The sequence below is a fragment of the Monodon monoceros genome, unplaced genomic scaffold (assembly GCF_005190385.1).
Source record: "Monodon monoceros isolate NGI ecotype Baffin Bay Population unplaced genomic scaffold, NGI_Narwhal_1 Super_Scaffold_11, whole genome shotgun sequence".
Taxonomy (NCBI): domain Eukaryota; kingdom Metazoa; phylum Chordata; class Mammalia; order Artiodactyla; family Monodontidae; genus Monodon; species Monodon monoceros.
Genome location: NW_021703767.1, coordinates 137,414,419 through 137,434,078, shown reverse-complemented (window position 1 = coordinate 137,434,078; position 19,660 = coordinate 137,414,419).

The following is a 19,660-nucleotide window of genomic DNA, read 5'->3' as shown; positions in this document are numbered from 1 at the left end:
TGATGACATGATGATCTTTCTCTCATAAGTGATTTATTTGGAGGTCTTCATTTTTATTTCAAAAGAGTATTTTAAACTTTATTGTTGTGTTTTACTAGGCTAAGTCTCAGAATTGATCATTCTAGTGACTTTTCAATTTCTTAAATATTTGTTATTAGTATTTGTGTCCTTCAATTTTTCTTCTTTTGAAATTCCTATCACACATATGTTGGATCTTCTTTGCATATGTTTTACATTTACCATTTCCTTCCAAATCCTGAGATGTGTTACTTCTTTTCCACTTTTAATATTCTTCCTTTTCAACTTCTATTTAGCTTGAGGAATTATCTGTTGTTTAAATTCCTGTTTATGCTTTTTCTACTTTAATACTAATTTCTGAAATATTTTTATTTTATTCTAATTCTTTCTTGATTTCTGTAATTTCATTCCTGATTTTCCCTAATTGTAATTTGTGTTGTTCTTTCATGCTTTTTTGGGCAGTCCCAACTTGTGCAATAAGGAAAGAAAAGAAAAGCAAAAAGTATATAGAGAAGACTGTCAGCAAGTCTATTTGGCCTCATGCCAGGGCCAAAATCTCAACCTAGCTCTTTTTTATTAGTCATAAAACTGATATTAACATATTTACATATCTATCTGATAATAACATTTTTTGGTTCTATACGAGGCAGAAAATTCCAACACAAGTATACTATATATATTATGAATATGTAAGGATAAGACTGTCTTTGTGTGGATAAATAGTTTGGATTGGGTCCCTCTGGTTGGAGGGGTACTGGCTTGGAGCTAAAGAAAGAAATTGTGAAATTGTTCATTGCCAGTCATGAGCTAAGGAGTGTGAGTTATTCAAATATGCACCTGAGAGCCATGTAATTCAAATATACACCTGAGAGCCATCATTATGTAGAAATAACAATCTCTACATCTGAAAAACAAAAGTTAAATGTCAGTCAATATGAGTGAACCAACTAAAGAGAAGACTGAAAGAATAATTGTTATAATGAGATTCCTGAGAATATACACAATTGGCTCTACTGCCTGTGGAAAGAAAAAAAAACATGTTCCCTACTGTAACTGGGTGGCAAAGGAGAGGATAGTTGTCAGATTTGTAGGTCTGGTAGCAAGAAGATGAGATCATTCCCAACTAATGGGCTTTTGATACAGCCACTATGGAGAACAGTATGGAGGTTCCTTAAAAAACTAAAAATAGAACTACCATATGACCCAGCAATCCCACTATTGGACATATACCCTGAGAAAACCATAATTCAAAAAGAGTCATGTACCATAATGTTCATTGCAGCTCTATTTACAATAGCCAGGAAGTAACCTAAGTGTCCATTGACAGATGAATGGATAAAGAAGATGTGGCACATATATACAATGGAATATTACTCAGCCATAAAAATAAATGAAATTGAGTTATTTGTAGTGAGATGGGTGGACCTAGTGTCTGTCATATAGAGTGAAGTAAGTCAGAAAGAGAAAAACAAGTACCATATGCTAACACATATATATGGAATCTAAAAAAAAAAACAAAACTTTCTGACAAAATTAGGGGCAGGACAGGAATAAAGACACAGATGTAGAGAATGGACTTGAGGACACGGGGAGGGAGAAGTGTAAGCTGGGACGAAGTGAGAGAGTAGCATTGACATATATACATTACCAAATGAAAAATAGATAGCTAGTGGGAAGCAGCAGCATCACACAGGGAGATCAGCTCAGTGCTTTGTGACGACTTAGAGGAGTGGGATTGGGAGGGTGGGAGAGAGGTGCAAGAGGGAGGGGATATGGGGATATATGTATACATATAGCTGATTCACTTTGTTGTACAGCAGAAACTAACACAACGTTGTGAAGCAATTATACTCCAATAAAGTTGTTAAAAAAAAAATAGAGGTGAGACCATTTGCTGAGGGTGTCTTCCAAGAGACAGATATAGCATTAAAAATGCAAAGAGCATGGATAAGATTTGAATCAAGCCTGTTTTAGACAGTTAAAGAGTACATTAATCAGTAAAATGTTGGATACTCACAATCACGTTTACATTTACACATATGTATACACTCTTCTATATCACTTATAAATACAAATCTACTCACAAATAAAAGTGAGACCAAATATATACAATACAGTTTTTTTTAAAGGTTATCCCTGAGAAATGAGATAACAGGTAATTTAATTTAAAAAATATCATGTTTATCTTTTTTTCCTAAAATGAAAATGTATGACTTTTACTAACAGATTTTTAAGGATTGAGGCAGGGTTTTATAGAGTCGTGGGACAGTACTAATTTATGATTTAGAGACAATAATTTGGCTAAGCCCAGAAACACAAATACTTAGGTGAAGAAATTACATGAAAGAGCATCTTCCCAACTTATCCTCTAAAGATTTTATAAAATGAAAACCAAGAAAAACTAGAGCAGAATTTGAAGATTGCCAGTATCAAGCAGAGCATGATGTCAACAACATTTCTAAAGATGAATTATGTGTATCTTGACCTAAGTTTAATAGTAGTTTACATTGTTTTATAGCTTTCCAAACTCATATTGAAATGAACGAGTCAGTTCCATATTTAATCCACACAGTTGATGTCAGGATGCCTCTCATTCTTAATAAGAAGGTATTGGAGTACAGAGGGAATGAGAAATTTTTCTGTGAGTGACATGGCAAGGTAATAGCAGAACTGGGATCAAAATTCAACTCCTCCATATGCTGAATTTTGTACTCAGCTGAATGGAGTCCATATGACTTTTTCTGTGCTGCTACCATCCTCCAAAGTCTGCATATGTTTTCTATACTGCTCTATTAAGAAGGGTTCCTAAACAGATGCAATATTTAAAATACATGAGAATAAGCAAGATTTGAAGACATAGTATTATAATCAATCAAGATAAATTAGTTTCCTCCTATTTCCAATATTCATCCTGACCAAAAATGTTCCAAGCCCATTGGTTAAGTCAGACAGCAACCAGGTGGGATATATCCATTTCTGTGTTTTAGATACACTTTAAACAACTTGGGTTCAAATAAAGTTTAAAGTTGTGTCAGGAGAGTCAAAATTTCCCAAACTCAGGTAGAGATTAGTTTTCCATCCAGGTGTCGTACAGATGTTATGTTTCAGTGTTAAAGATAATATAAATTAAAACTATTCTCAGCCCCCTTGTTTTCAGTTCCTATCTCTGTCTGGTTAATTGAACTCCCCCAACAAAGATTTATCATAGAGGATATATTCCTAGTATTATTTTATTCTTTCTCCCCCTCTAATTACATGTAATGTGTGATGTTTTCATGTCTCTGGGGAAAAAAAAAAAAAACACCTAAGATTTTAGCTTCCAGATTTTGTTCCACTGTGACCTTGGAAGAGATGTTGCACATTTTGAGGTACGGTTTAGCTGTTAAACAACTTATACTGTGTCCTGCTGGTATTTATCAAAATTCTCTGGCATTATTTCTTAAACTTAACTTCATCTGGAAATACTGGAGAGTTACAGAATTCCACACCTTACTGGATTCCTGTTAGGGTAACTGCATAATTTATTGTACAAATAGCACACTTTTGCAAGTGAAAGGGGCAATATTAAAAATAATGCTGAAACAGCAGGCTTAAAGTGTAACTCTCTGAGGCAAACCAAGATATAATGTCTAGAAACAAACTATGTGAAGCCTACAACCTATATCCCTAGATGGCTACAGGGTACCATTTACATATCAAACAATGTTTCTTTCCCCAAACCAAATTATTTCCTCAATTTTCCGTCTATGTATATTGTACCATAATTCTCCTAGCCCTTATAGTTTACAATAGCAAAATCATTTTTTTCACTTCTTCTCTTTCCTTTGCTTGGAATAGCCATTCATCAGTCAAGCCCTTTTCATTGTTTTCCTTTACAATCTCTCTTGGATTAACATGCTCTCTTTACTCTTAGCATCCAAGCACTACCTGAACACTATCCTAACCTCATTCTGTCCTACTTAAAAAATTACTTTCCCAAATATCTACCCAGTTAATAAGTATAGACTTTTTCTGTTGGTCTTTAGATAAATATGTCTGTTAGCTGAATACTTAATATCTAGTAAGACCACCACGTGCACACATGCTATGCTCACACACGCACACACAACACACACACACTGTTCTCTCTATTACCTTAGTATTTTGTTCCTGCTGAACCCCGTTCTTAAATTGCCCTTCAAGGTGAAGTACAACATGGTGGAAGAGCACAGAGTCTAGCATAATCCATCACTAACTTGATCTGTAGGTCTGGGAAAGTTACTTAATTTCTTTTTGCCTTCTTCCCTCATTTATTATCAGGGTTTGTTCTGGAAGGCTTTGTTGCCAGAGGCTGCCCTGTGCATTGCAGTGTGTTTAAGGTGTAAACCAAATACCCCTCTGAGACACAGATTTCTTCCAGAATTCAGCAAGCCAAACAGGAAAAGGTGGTAAGAAAGGCTGTTAAGGTTGGGTCATGTTCTTTGCCATGGGACTCCAAATATCATTGAAATCTCAGAGTAGGTAGCAGGAATTTCCTTAAAATATTTGGAACCGTTCCCAGGGTGGTTTTTTTTTTCAAGACTGATACATTTTTCCTTTCCAAAGGCCTCTATTGCTATCACTGTCAGCCAGAGGAAAAGAGAAATTTCCTTAGAAGGATGACTACAATATGAACAGCTGAGCAGACATAAATGAAATGGAAAACTGAGTGCATAAGAAAAGCAATGAAGGGAAAATTTTAATATTACTAGACCAGGGTCCAAAGTAATGAAAAATAGAAAGATAGGAATATTTTCATAGGGCAGCCTGACATGACTTTACCAAAAAACAGCCAAGTCCAGAAATCCACTGAGAAACAATATCTTAATACCAGATGCAGTTTACAGTAAGAGTAATTAGAGAAATATCTCTTAAAGGTTTGGATAGTAAAAGCAGTGGTTAGAGAAATTCTGGATGAATTTGAATGGGCAGTATGAAAGATTGTTATAGAATGTTTAAAGCACTATAGGTAGATTTTTTCCATTACCAAGATGAAGCTACATTTCCTGTGTCTTAAGAGAACAACACCCAAGAAATTTATAGAATTATGACTCTAAAAGAAATACCAACAAAGATGATGAATATTTTCCTGGCAGTCAGGTAGGGCAATGATAGAGCTGCTCCAAGCCTGAGTTGGATGTTGATTTAATGGGAGAGCATCTCCTTCTGGATAGAATTATCTCACTCAGGGGGGTGAAGTTGGACAAGATTTAGGTAAACAATAGATGCCTTTGGTAGACTCAGAACTTTGTATCTCACTGCAAGAGGACTTAGAGTATGCTTTGGTAGCAAAATCTAGAAGAGTTGTGTTAGAAGGATGAATATCTGGACCAGAAATCAAAGGAAAAGAAAATAATATTGCACTAAAATCCATCAAACAGTACTAGGTTTACATGTGCTGAAAGAACAGAACAACAGCAAAGAGAAATAAAATATTAGAGGCATATCCTACTGTTGATGGCAAAAAGATAAAAATGCTGTTCAAAGATTTGACATTCCGTATTTCTAGAACCACAAGTTTTATTAACACCAATAGCAGCTACAATTTAGGCATCTGCAAAAAGTGATTCTCTAGTTAGAACAAATACGGAGTTCAGGGAGAAAACAGTCATAGGAAATGGGTTTCACACACCATAGCTATTCCAAAGCAAGAAGTGATGGAAGTTGCCATTGGGTCCTGAAATAACTATACTCGCTCACCCAAAGTAAAGCAGGTGCTCTCTATCCTGGCTGTAGTTAGAGTTACCTGGGAAGCTATTAAAACTCCCATTGCCCAAATTGGGCTGCAAACCCCTTACGGGGAGATGTGCTCCTCAGTAGTTTAAAGCTCCTTAGACAATAAAATGTGTTGCCAAAGTTGCGAACCACAGTGCGAGAGGCTCTGTCATTATTACTGGCAAGATTAAGGTCACTTTCAATGCAGCACTGGGATGCCAGAAAGAGTGTACCAAGGTGAATGGTGATTAAGGGGGGTTGTCTATAAAAGATGGGAAAGAAAGAAACTTATAACCTAGAGACTGGAGCAAACTTCTAAGCTTTGCAAGAAAGTGGTGGGATCTTAAATACCACTCCCAGAGAGAGAGAAGGTGGTATGCATACCTCCTCCCCCAATACAGGGTGTCAATATTCACCTCTCACTGGGAGATTTCTCCCAGTTGAGTTTAAAGTCACTCATACAACTATTCCAGACAATCAGCATAAGCTAGCATCTCAAATCTGAAACCAAGATTTTCTCCATCTAACCTGTTCACTGATGTACCAAGCACTTTTCCCTACGGTTCTTATCAACACTCAGTCCTGGATTCTAGAAACATGATTTTGCCTGGGATAACTGCTCTTGGGCTGAGATTAGATAGATAGATAGATAGAGAGATAGATAGAGAGATGATAGATAGATAGATTCTTTTCAGATACTTTTCCCTTATAGATTATTGTAAAATATTAAGTATAGTTCTCTGTGCTATACAGTAGGTCCTTGTTGGTTATCTATTTTAGTCAAAATAGAAAGAAAATCATTTTAGCTTATCTATAAGACTGGTTTTAATTTTAATCGATATGTAGATTTAGTAAGGAAATAAATTTCAAAATTTCATCCAAGATAGCTCAGCTTTAAAGCAATCATTTAAAGTGTTTTTCTCCCACCAGGCTATAGTACAGAGTTAGAAAGCAGTGCAGCATTTCCACCCAAACAAATACCCAGATGATCATGAAGATGGTGATGGTGATGAAGGTGATGGTGATGGTGATGAAGATTACTGAGAGCCTCACAGCAGGTCTGGCAAAGGAAGCAGGCTGAGGTCAGACCATGCAGCCTATGTGTGGAAACCTGTGGCTACAAGGATGGTCTCAATGACAACAACGAGGACAAGACCCTTGGCCAAATGTGTCCCAAATGTCCATCTTGTTCCTGGCATAGAATTTGGTTTTTAAATGACAAAACATATGGAGGATGCATTCCTTCAGTTTGGAATCCATCTGCCACCATTCACCACCTCCAATTTTTTATTATAAGGACAGATTTATATTGTAGCATTATCTTTTTTCATTCTAACATTGGGCTAAGCAATCAGGTTTGAAAACAAGGTCACCCCAGAGTATTGCAAGAGTGTGCTTTCATTGAGAGCAGAAGATTAAAAAAAAAAAAGCAGAGATTCTATGACTGAATATGGGAGACTCCAGTTAAAGACTACAAGTACTTCAGGAGGCACACATCTTTTGCTGCTTTCTAAAAACAAAATCCATAATAAAGAGAGCAGATAGCATTGTTTGGCAATTTCCACTTGGATCCTAGGATATTACAGGATATTTTGTTCATCGTTATCTTTTATTTTTCTCCTAATTTAGTTTTTTTTTCTTCTTTGACTCCTATAAGGGTACTTGGGGATTCTTATCCATTGTGTCAATCAAGATGTAGCTTCAGGAAAAAGAAAACTCTCAATATCCAGTCTCTACAAAGGGAGTGGTTGATTCTTGTCACTAAATGTTACTGATGTTTAATCTTATAAGAGCTACTTCAAGAGTAATTTTAACCATGCAGCTGGTTCAGTTGGGATAAAAAGACTTTTAAACTCTCAGGTCTAAAGCAACATTGAGAAATGAATGTGCTTTAATGTGATTTCTTGTAATTGGAGTGGAGGTAAGAATGTTTTATTAACTGTTTCAATACATACATACGCTAGGTGAAAGTCATATAAAGTAAAATTGAGAGCTGCCATAGAAAGTGAAAATGTTCAGTTGTAGGTGATTATGCTGACGGCTCTCTCACTTTCATACTACAGAATTCCAGAGACGGAAGTCCGTGGTGTACTAGGGAACTTCTACAGACCCCCAAGACCACAGCTACCCAGTCAGTATCAGCATATATTCTACCATCACTTCTATAAATTCTCCAGGCTCCTAGGTAAAGACAGTCCTTCCAATTATGAGCTAGATCCTATCTCATCCTGCCTGTTCAAAGACATTATGCAAACAAATCTCTGTTCTTTGTACTACATTTTTCCTCATCTACTGAGTGACCCCCATCAGCATATAAACCTGCTATTACTTATCTCATATTAAAATAAATAATTAAAAAATCTTCTTTGACCCCATTTCTCAGTCAGATACTAGTCCATTACTAAATGTTCTTTTGTAGCCAAAAATTATGAAAGGATTATTTATAATCCTTCTTTTCAATTTCTCTCCTCCAATTCTCTCCCAAATCTTTGCCAATCAGAAATCTATCTCCAGCCCTGTACTGAAACTGCTCTTTTCAGAGCCACTAGTGACCTCCAATGTTCAATTCTCAGTCCTCATCTTACTTGACCTAACAGCAACATTTGACACAGAATAGATGATCGTGTTCTCCCTGACACATGTTCTTCATTTGGCTTCCAGTGAAACACTCTGTTTCCTTCCAGTGTCATTGGCCATTCAGCCTTAGTTTCTGAGGTAGATTGTATTAACAGATACAATCATTCACTACCCCAATGCATACATCTTTGCAGAAAAACTTTACAATGCCTTCCCCTTGTGGGTGTAGCTTATTTCTCCTTTGAGTTTGGGTTAAAGCATGTGACTTGTTTTGGCCAATGGTTTATTAACAAATGTTTTACAAGCAGAGGCTTGAAAAGGCCATCCCCATAAGAAAGACATGCTGGGACTTGTCCAGTGGTCTCAGAAGGTCTGACATGTGGACAGAGCTGCTGCAGATACACTGTCTTTGTCCAACCCTGCCCATAACACAGCTTCTAACCAACCTGCATATACATGGGTGAGCCCAGTCAAGATTGGCTGAGCCCAGCGTAGGGCAGCTAATTCTAAGGCTTGTAAGCTAAACAAAATCTTACTGTTATATACCTCTGAGATTTTTGTGATTGTTTCTTATGCAGCACTATTGTGGTCCTGGTTACAGCGGTAGTCCCCTTTCTTTGTTTCTCCTGTTCTACATAACTCCTTAACATTGGAGTGACCTGGATCTCAATCTTTGAACCTCTTCTTATCCATTAACAATCCAGAACATCATTTTTTCTCCCTTTATTTATGTTAAGTAATACTTATATTACAGGAAATGGCATACAATGGCATGATAAGTCCTAATTCAGTAATCAAAGTTCTGGATTCTAAGAGTGGTATAAAGTAAAGACTAAAGAATAGGCTCTGTGAGCCAAGAATACTCAATGAGGAAAGGATAATCTCAACAAATGGTGTTGCAAAAACTGGATAACCACATGCAGAAGAATGAAGCTTGACCCCTATCTTATACCATGCACAAAATTAACTCAAGATAGATTGAAGATTTAAATGTAAAACCTGATACTATAAAACTCCTAGAAGGAAGCATAAGGAAAAAGATTCCTTGACATTGATCTTGGCAATGCTGTTTTGGTATATGATGCCTAAAGTGCAAGGAACAAAAGAAAAAAATATTATAAGTAAGACTACATTAAGCAAAAAGCTTCTGCACAGCAGAAGAAAAAATCAATGAAGTGAAAAATCACCCTAAGAAATGTGAGAAAATATTTACAAATAATACATCTGTTAATATCCAAAATATACAAATAACTCATACAAGTCAATACCAACAAAATAAACAACCCAGTGAATCCAATGTAAAAATGGACAGTGGAACTGAATAAACATTTCTCTGAAGAAGACGTACAAGGGGCCAACAGATAATGAAAATGCTCAGCATCACCAATCACCAGAGAAATGCAAATCAAAACCACAGTGAAATACCACCTCACACATTTTAGAATGGCTGTCATCAAGAAGACAAAAGTGTTGGCAGGATGTGGAGAAAAGGGAACCCTTTGTTCACTGTTGATGGGACTGCAAATTGGTTCAGCCACTATGGAAAACACTGTGGAGATTCCTTAAAAAATTAAAAATGCTGATCTAGAATTCTAGCTTCTGGGTATATACCCGAAGGAAATGAAAACAGGATTTCAAAGAGATATCTACACTTCCACGCTCATGGCAGCATTATTCACAATAGCTCAGATATGGAAACTACCTTAGTGTCCATCAATGGAGGAATGAATAAATAATATGTCACACACACACACACACACACACACACACACACACACACACACACACAGAGGAATATTATTCACTTATGAAAAAGAAGGAAACCCTATCATTTGCGACAACACAGATGGATCTCAAGGGCGTTATTCTAGGTGAAATAAGTCAGATGGAAAAAGACAAGTACTGTAGGATATTACTTATAAGTGGAAGCCAAAATTATAGAAAGAGAGAGAAGAATGATGGTTCTCAGGATCTGGGGGCTGGGGCAAATGGGGAGATGTTGGTCAAGGTGCGCAAACTTTCAGTTATAAAAAAAAGTTCTAGGGATCAAATGTAAAGTATTGTTATTATAGTTAATAATACTGTATTATTACCTGAAAGTTGCCAAGAGAGTAAATCTTAAATATTTGCATCATAAAACAGAGATGGTAATGATGTAACGTGAGAGAGGTGTTAGCTAATGCTACAGTGATAATCATTTTGCAATATATAGGTGTATCAGATCAACAGGTTGTACACCTTAAACTTATACAATGCTATATGTCAATTATATCTCACTAAAGCTGGGGGAAAATAGGGTCTTTAATTATACAGTTGGGACCTTATCCTAGTTCTATAACCCAGCTCAGGGAACTTGGGGACAAACTTCATAAAAAGTCTTTTAATCTCGGTTTCCTTATCTGTAAAATGGACAAAATGAAGTACCAACAGAGGACCAATGGGAGAATTAAATAAAATAATTCATATAAAGTTCCTAGTATACTGAATGACATATAGTGTCTTAGTCCATTCAGGCTGCTGTAACAAAATAGCATAGACTAGGTGGCTTATAAACAGCAGAAACATATTGCTCCTCGTTCTAGAAACTGGAAGTCTGAGATCAAAGTGCAAGCATGGTTGGTGGAGGGCCCTCTTCCAGGTCACGCACTCCTCATTGTGTCCTCACATGTGGAGGAGGCGAGGGAGCCCTGTGGACTCTCTTCTATAAAGGCACTGATACCATTCATGAGGGCTCTACTCTCATGGCCTAGTCCCCTTCCAAAGGCCTTACCTACTTATAATATTGCCTTTGGGGTTAGGATTTCAACATATTAATTTGAGGGGTACACAAACATTTAGACCATAGCATACAATGTGGTTTCAATAAATTAACTCTTAATATTTATTATTTAAATAGTTCTGTGATTTCTTGATTATCTGTCTCTCTGAGCCTTAGATTCTTCCTCCAAGTTTGGTTTAGTTTTATCTTTTTATGATTCAAAAATCATAAAATCTCAATATGAAAAATCTTATAAGGCACTAAAATGAACCCATATCTGATATATGAATTCTAATTTAAAGTATATATAATTGAGCTTCCATCAATACCCTGTTGAGAAATAGTTGCCTTTTGAAAGGGCTCAACATTTTAAGCCAATGGGATAATCTTTAATGGAGTGATTTGAGGCCTAGAATAGGTAAGTGGGAGGTAATCTAGGCTAGATTATTTGAAATTATAGCATTTAGGTACACAGTGGTGTATTTAGCTTAACAACATGTTCTCTGAAAAAATATGTTCATGCATGTACACACACGCACTCATATATGTATTATAAATTCACTGATAAAAAGATATTCAGCACGCTATTTACAAATAATACAATATAAAATCTTCTTTATTATAAATTCTTATAGCCAATTGATTCTCACAAAAGGCTTTCATTGATTTTGGTGCAATGTTTGTATCCATAAACAGACAGTGATGAACAAGTATAATCCCTACATGAATGCTGATTGGTATTTTTGTTTATGTTAATTAGTTGGATAAAAGTGAAACAATAAAGATGTATGTTGGAAACTACTATGTTCACTAGTTTTTCAATGACTAGTGATTTCTTTGCTGAACTGTATAATAGTTTCAGATCCCGGAAGACTATTCCTCCAATTTATAATAATTTGTAAATTGTTATAATTTGTAGCAAATTATACCTATAGACCCACACTTTTTTGTTACTTTATTTTTAGAACAGTTTTATGTTCACAAAAATATTGAGAGGAAGATACAGAGATGTCTCAGTTACTCCTTGGTCCACACAGGCACAGCCTCCCCATTATCAACATCCCCTACCTGAGTGGTACATTTATTACACCTGAGGAAACTACAATGACACAACATAATCACCCTAAGTCCAGAGTTGACATTAGAGTTCATCCTCAGTGTTGTACAGTCTATGGGTTTGGACAAATGTATAATGACATATATCCATCATTATAATATCATGCTGCAGAGAATTTTCAATGCCCTAAAAATCCTTTGTGCCCTGCCTATTTATCCTTTTTCCCCTCCAACTCCTGGCAACCACTAATTTTTTTTTTTTTTTTTTGCGGTACGCGGGCCTCTCACTGCCGTGGCCTCTCCCGTTGCGGAGCACAGGCTCCAGACACGCAGGCTCAGCGGTCATGGCTCACAGGCCCAGCCGCTCCGCGGCATGTGGGGTCTTCCCGGACCGGGGCACGAACCTGTGTCCCCTGCATCGGCAGGTGGACTCTCAACCACTGTGCCACCAGGGAAGCCCTACCACTAATTTTTTACTGTATCCATAGTTTCACCTTTTCCAGAATGTCATATAGCTGGAATCATACAGTATGTAGCCTTTCCAGATTGGCTTTTTTCACTTAGTAATATGCATTTAATATTCCTCCATGCCTTTCCATGGTCTGATAGCTCAATTTTTAGCACTGAATAATAGTTCATTGCCTGAATGTGCCACAGTTTATTTATCCATTCACCTACTGAAGGACACCTGGGTTGTTTCCAAGTTTTGGCAATTGTGAATAGAGCTACTATAGACATCTGTGTATAGGATTTTGTGTGAACATAAGTTTTCAAATCCTTTGAGTAAATACCAAAGGGTATGATTGCTGGATCATATAATAAGACTATGTTTAGTTTTGAAAGAAATCACCAAACTCTCTTTCAAAATGTCTGAATCATTTTGCATTCCCACCAGCAATGAATGAGAGTTCCTATTGCTCCACATCCTCACCAACATTTGCTTTTGTCAGTGTTTTGTATTTTGGCCATGTTAATAGGTGTTTAGTAGTATTTAATTATTGCTTTAATTTGCATTTCTTTGATGTGGAGCACCTTTTCATATCCTTATTTGCCAATCTGTATATCTTCTTTGATGACATGTCTGTTGAGGTCTTAGGCCCATGTTTTAATCAACACTACATACTTTTAAGTTTAATCTGAATTATTAATATTCTCCATCACTTTCTTGTGTGTAGGCCACCAACAAGACAATAAATCAAGTCTTGGTTTGTAGCATTTGCCAATACCTGATATCTGTAATATAAATACTACCACCACAACTGTTTTCAAATACTCCCTCCATAGCTGATTTCAAGCTACCAAGAAGTCACCAATGCAGTTTTGGGAAGAAATGTGCAGTAGCACACCATTATATGGTGTTTTCATTATACAGATAAAATAGACAAAAATTGATCTTGAGAGCACAGATAACAATACAATGTAGTTAACTAGTTAGGAATTGATGAGTTTGAATATTTATTACTTTTGCCTTTAATATAGTTTAAGTCTATGTTTATACAGTTTATTTCCAAATCATACTTTCGTTGAACCACTGATTTGCAAAATTTGTGAAAATTAATAGTTGCCCCTCCTGTACCTGTGCTGCCAGCACTGCCACAATAGGTACGTCCAAGCCAGCCTATCCTTAGGGCCTGCTCCGTCTACCTTGAAAGGAGCAGCAGAAGCCCAGAAATGTTTCTTGCCTCTCTTGACATCCCTTCTAAAAGTTTTCTCTTTCAGCATTCACAATAGGAGGAGGGCAAAAATAGGTAAACTATTTTAGATATTTTGGAGTTGAGTAAACTAATTAGGATTGACTGGGTTTTTACAAATGTTTTGTTCCAGTTTTTATTTCAAGGACGATGTTAACTGCTCTAGGTTTTCAAAAAGCTTCTCTGTATCACATCATTTGAGAATCAAAATGGGCCAGAAAGTTCATTTTAGCCTTCCTCTAGTTTCCAAGCAGGACTTCATTTAAGAAATATTAGAGAGGCGGCTCACTAATGTGCTTTTACAACTCAACATTTCCCAGAGATTTTGCATGTCTTTTTAAAAAATCAGTTTCTTTGTTTTTTTTCAATTTTCTAAAGAAAGACAACATTGGGCTTCCCTGGTGGCTCAGTGGTTGAGAGTCTGCCTGCCGATGCAGGGGACGCGGGTTCGTGCCCCGGTCTGGGAAGATCCCACATGCCACGGAGCGGCTGGGCCCGTGAGCCACGGCCGCTGAGCCTGTGCGTCTGGAGCCTGTGCTCTGCAACGGGAGAGGCCCGCATACCGGAAAAAAAAAAAAAAAGAAAAGAAAAACAACATTAAAAATCTGTTGCATGGCTTCCCAAGAGAGTGTCTCTCAGATGTGATAATAGTAGCATAATAAAGGCTCCTTTTTTTTCTCCATTATCTCAGGGTTCAGGTCTCCACTTTCCCTTCCATAACATCAATGGGAATGACATAATAGAAGTATCTGTTCTATCAGACGTTCTCATGGACATTATACTGACCCTGATGGTGCTTCACAGAACACGCACTAAATGGAACCATTATGGTTATTCTCAAAATGATTGTCAAAGTAATTGCCATTGTACGAAAAGCATTATGAGCATTTACTGCTTCTCTGCTTTGACAGCAGATACTTTTCAAACATGAATATCTCAGCAATTAAAATCACAAACATAATCATAGCAACAAAGGCCCTGTCTTCAACTCTCATTTTTAAAAAACAGTGCTAGTTTTTTCTCCAACTTAAATGGAATAAAATGGTTTCACATTTTAGATTTGGTATTGATGTGAATTGAATAATGCGATTAATTGGGATTTTTAGTGGTATAATTATATTTCATACAAGTAACTCATTTTATGCATCAGTTTACATTCATTGAATTAAATAATTCAAAATAAACAGTTATCATAAGGAACATGCTCATGGCATTTTAATAGCACTTCAATCAGATTTACACAGACAAATTGGGAAAGAAACATATACACATGAAAACACAGATATACACCATACACCCCACCACTCAGCAAGCTCAAGAAAATCCCAGGAATTTTTATTTCCTTTCCTGTTTTGGTAATGTATTGTTCCAAAAGAACAGCCTGACATATTTAAGCCAAATTTTAATTGAGTTAAAATTGTGTGAGTGCCAGGAATTTTCAGCCTGATTTGAGTCAAAGTAGCTGAGTCATAAATCCTGCCCAGACTGACTTCGAAAAGAGCTCAAAGCCCACTCCCTTCAATAGCATAGGGGCTTCAGTGCCATAATGTATTCTGTACTCAAGCATTAGAGGGATTGCTGGACTTTTCATATTCATTTGATGGCAGTTGTACATTCACAGCAAGTCAGATACCATTGCAAGAGATAAGCCAAGGAAAGAGCATGACTGAAGGGGTGGGAGGAAGTGGAGAGTAGAAGGTATGACATAGCCACTGTAGGGACATTCACAACAGCCAATTTATAGAAAAAGCCAATCAGACGATCTTTCAGAGGACAGAGGTTATAGACACCTATCTGATCATGTCTACTGAAGCGAGAAAATCTTTAAAACCAATGCTCTCCAAAGGAAATGGAGATATACTTTAAAAGTGTTCTTCTCAAATCTAGAGCTAGAAGTCGATAAAGTCGCCAAAGTTGGATGGGTGGGCTTTTCTAGGCATCTGATCGAAGGTCAACTTCTTCCCTGATCTCAAGGTTGGACAGACACAATTGTGACAATTAGAATCAAGCTTTAGATATGACCTTGATATTTTTTTTTTCTTAAAATGTTTTTAAAGACTTCTAATATACAGGGAAGAAGTTACAGGGAGTCCAGGGCAAGCACATTTTCAAGCTATGATTCTGCACTCAAAGAACATTTAATTGTACAGTTTCCAACTCAGGAGCCAAAAGCAAGATTGAAGCCCAGGTAGTTGGTTCCCATAGACCCATAATTTTATTTCCATTTTAAAAATAAATAATATTTTCTGCTTAGATTTTGTAGGGAAAAGGTTTTCCTAGTGTGGTTTTGCAAATCTTCACACCATCATCTAATTTCAACTCCAGATGGTTCTGGAAAATTATAAAACTAGATAAAGTTTTTAAATTTCCCATTTATTATGATAATATGAATGGAAGAAACTTCTCTAAATTCACTCCCTAAGTGAAACCTTAGACCAAAGTCAGCTTTCTTCCTGCAGAAATATTCTTCAACCACAGCATATTTCCAAGCTTCAGTGGAACCGGTAAGTAGGGCAGGGGGTTGTGGCTGATGATTTTCCCTTACTACTCCCACTCCCAACTCTGCCTCTGAGCCCAAGATGTCTTCAATTCAGGGGTCTCTGTAGAAGTCTTATGTAACATATAGTCCCTTGAATCAAGTGCTACTAATTTTACTTCTTTTCTTCTATTCCCTTCTGGAGGGAGTCCTTTGCCAGATGGTGGCAGCACTGCCTGGACTGGGTGCTTTCCAAATAGCTTTGAAGTGAGGCAATATACATTTGAGTCTTCCCCATATCCCATCTTCAAGGTCTGGAACTGGTGGGTTTAAAAATAAAGGGTGTAGCCCCAGTAGCTACCAGAATTTAACAAGGTTTTCCATTACTTTTAATTTTAGTTTCCCCTTGGTTGTTTAAAGGAATAACTGGTAGCAGTTTACCAGAGAATCCCTCAGAGTCCTGTCAACCCTGAGAGGGGCCCTTATGGGGGTCCTTCTTTGAGGGTAGAAGTGTTGGTATGGAAGAATTTGACAAAACCTTCAAAGACAATTTTTTTTCTAGGGTTCTAGTTGCTTACAAAACAGATGCCAATTTCTGGGCCAGTGTTGTGATGAGGGACCCCTAAGAGTGTTCAAAGGTGGAGGCCCAGATATTTTAGGTTTAGGGCTTTGGAGCTGTTGCAGTCGTAAGGCGACTACTTCAGCCGGCTTTTGTTTATGGTCGTATAGTCTCTTCAGAGTGGAAAGGCAATTTAGATAGAGGATGAGTAGACTGAACACACAGGTAAAAGGGGATAGAGGGGAGTAGCAGAAATCATATCACGTGATGAGAAAATAGCCACTTTGAGTTCCTGCCTAGCAGTTTACAGTATGACAGCCCTGCTCCCAGCTAGAGTCTGGACATTTAGATAAGAGCCAGAGCTTAGAATTCCCACCACAGGTTCCAAATTTGGTTTTCCCAGGACTCCTTTTTTTTTTTTAATTTTAAAAAAATGTATTTTTTTAATTTAATTAATTTTTATTGGAGTACGGTTGATTTACAATGGTGTGTTGGTTTCTGCTGTACAGCAAAGTGAATCAGTTCCACATATACATATAACCACTCTTTTTTAGATTCTTTTCCAATATAGCCCATTACAGAGCATTGAGTAGAGTTCCCTGTGCTATACAGTAGGTCCTTATTAGTTATCTACTTTATATGTAGTAATGTGTATGTGTCAATACCAATCTCCCAACTTATCCCTCCTCCCCTTTCCCCCTTGGTATTCATAAGTTTGTGTCTACATCTGTGACTCTATTTCTGTCTTGTAAATAGGTTCATTTTTACCCTTTTTTTAGATTCCACATATAAGTGATATCATATGATATTTGTCTTTCTCTGTCTGACTTACTTCAATCAGTATGATAATCTCTAGGTCCATCCATGTTGCTGCAAATTTCATTCTTTTATATGGCTGAGTTGTATCCCATTGTATATATGTACCACATCTTCTTGAGGAATGGATAAAGAAGGACTCCTTTTAAAATAACCACTTAGAGTTGAGCCTGAGAAAAGTTAGAGATTTCCATGCCGACCATCTTCTAAGCCACAGTGCTCGCTACCCTGCTCTCTGTCTCCTGCTCAATCGTGACTTGACACAGAGGACTTCCCTTCCCCCGGCTTCTGAGATCTGCGCATAATAAACCTTGTGACTTTACTTCCTTTGCATGAGTGTACTGAAACTGCATCTTCAATTGAAATGACCCCAGGGTTTTCATTTCCCCAAAATAGGAGCCTGGATGCTGAGGGGACTCCCTGCCGACCCTGTGCAGTAGCTGTACCTCCTCATTCAGCTGGTCATCGTCTGCATAGTTTTAATTCAATACACCAGCTACCACCCGCCAACATATGTCAGTCTTAAAGTCTTTTGTTTTAGGTAGCTCTTGTATCCTTAGTTTTTCACTGGCCTTTTGCAATGAATCTTTTAATTAAGCTATTTTGGAATCTTGGAGGCTTTTAGAGGCTTTGGCATGCCAATTAAAATAGGTAGCCCATTCTGTTTGTTTTATTTGGGAACCCTTACTTCCAAGTGTACTTAAATGAAGTTCTTGTCCAATTGGAATGTTCCGCATAATGGCCATTGTAATTCTAGGTTGTCTTGGTAAGATCTTTATCATTTTTGTAGATTAGATATCTACAAGTTCCAGGACCACAGTCTTTAAATATAAAATAAGCAGTTGCTCAGGACAATGGCATTCTCAATTATTTGAAGCTGGAGGGTGACATTTCTTTAGCTAAGACTTTGGTCTCTCAGAGCCAAATTCGATCTAATTCATTCTGTGATAAACTTATTCTAGCACTGGCGTTAGGAGGCAACCACTCTAACAGCTTTTAAAAGTTCAATCCACCCACTTTGTGGCTTTGGCTTCTGAGAGTCCCATTAGCAATAGAGCTATTAGTCCTTTCATAAGAGATGTCTTTATGGTGGTGGACATCCTAATGGTTTTTAATGGTCCAACTTAGATTTTTATTTTGATGGTGTAAACAGTCTGAATTTCTTTTCTTGTCTTAATTTATTTTCCCTGATTCTCCAGCAGTTTATCCTAGGGACTTACCTTGAGGCTTTGTGAATTCCCTAGTGGTTACCACCTGTTGTGACTCCCAAAGTCAGTACCCTGGAATCTATCCAGGATCCCAGAACATTTCTGAGAACTTTAACAAATGCTGGAACCTTTCCAGGACCTCAGAACTTTTCTGAAAAGTATATTTTAATATATACATACATATAATTATTTTTATATACACACGTACATAATTATTTTGTATATACACATACATAATTATTTTAAAATATACGTATATGTAATTATTTTTAAAATAATGTTTGTTTGGATAAGAGAGCTGCATACAAGAGAGTGGAATGCAAATCCGAGAGTGAATTACCCAGGGATCCTCAGTAAGAATGAGAGAAACAATGAACCCAAAAAGGGTCAGGGGGCTTCCCTGGTGGTGCAGTGGTTAAGAATCTGCCTACCAATGCAGGGGACATGGGTTCGAGCCCTAATCTGGGAAGATCCCACATGCTGCAGAGCCTGTGTGCCACAGCTACTGAGCCTGCGCTCTTGAGCCCGCGAATCACAACTACTGAGCCCATGCTCTCTACCCCACGGATCACAACTACTGAGCCCACGTGCCACAACTACTGAAGCCTGCATGCCTAAAGCCTGTGCTCCACAACAATAGAAGCCACCACAATGAGAAGCCATGCACCACAACCAAGAGGAGCCCCTGCTAGCCACAACTAGAGAAAGCCCATGCACAGCCAAAAATAATAAATAAATAAATAAAATAATTTTTTAAAAACATTAAAA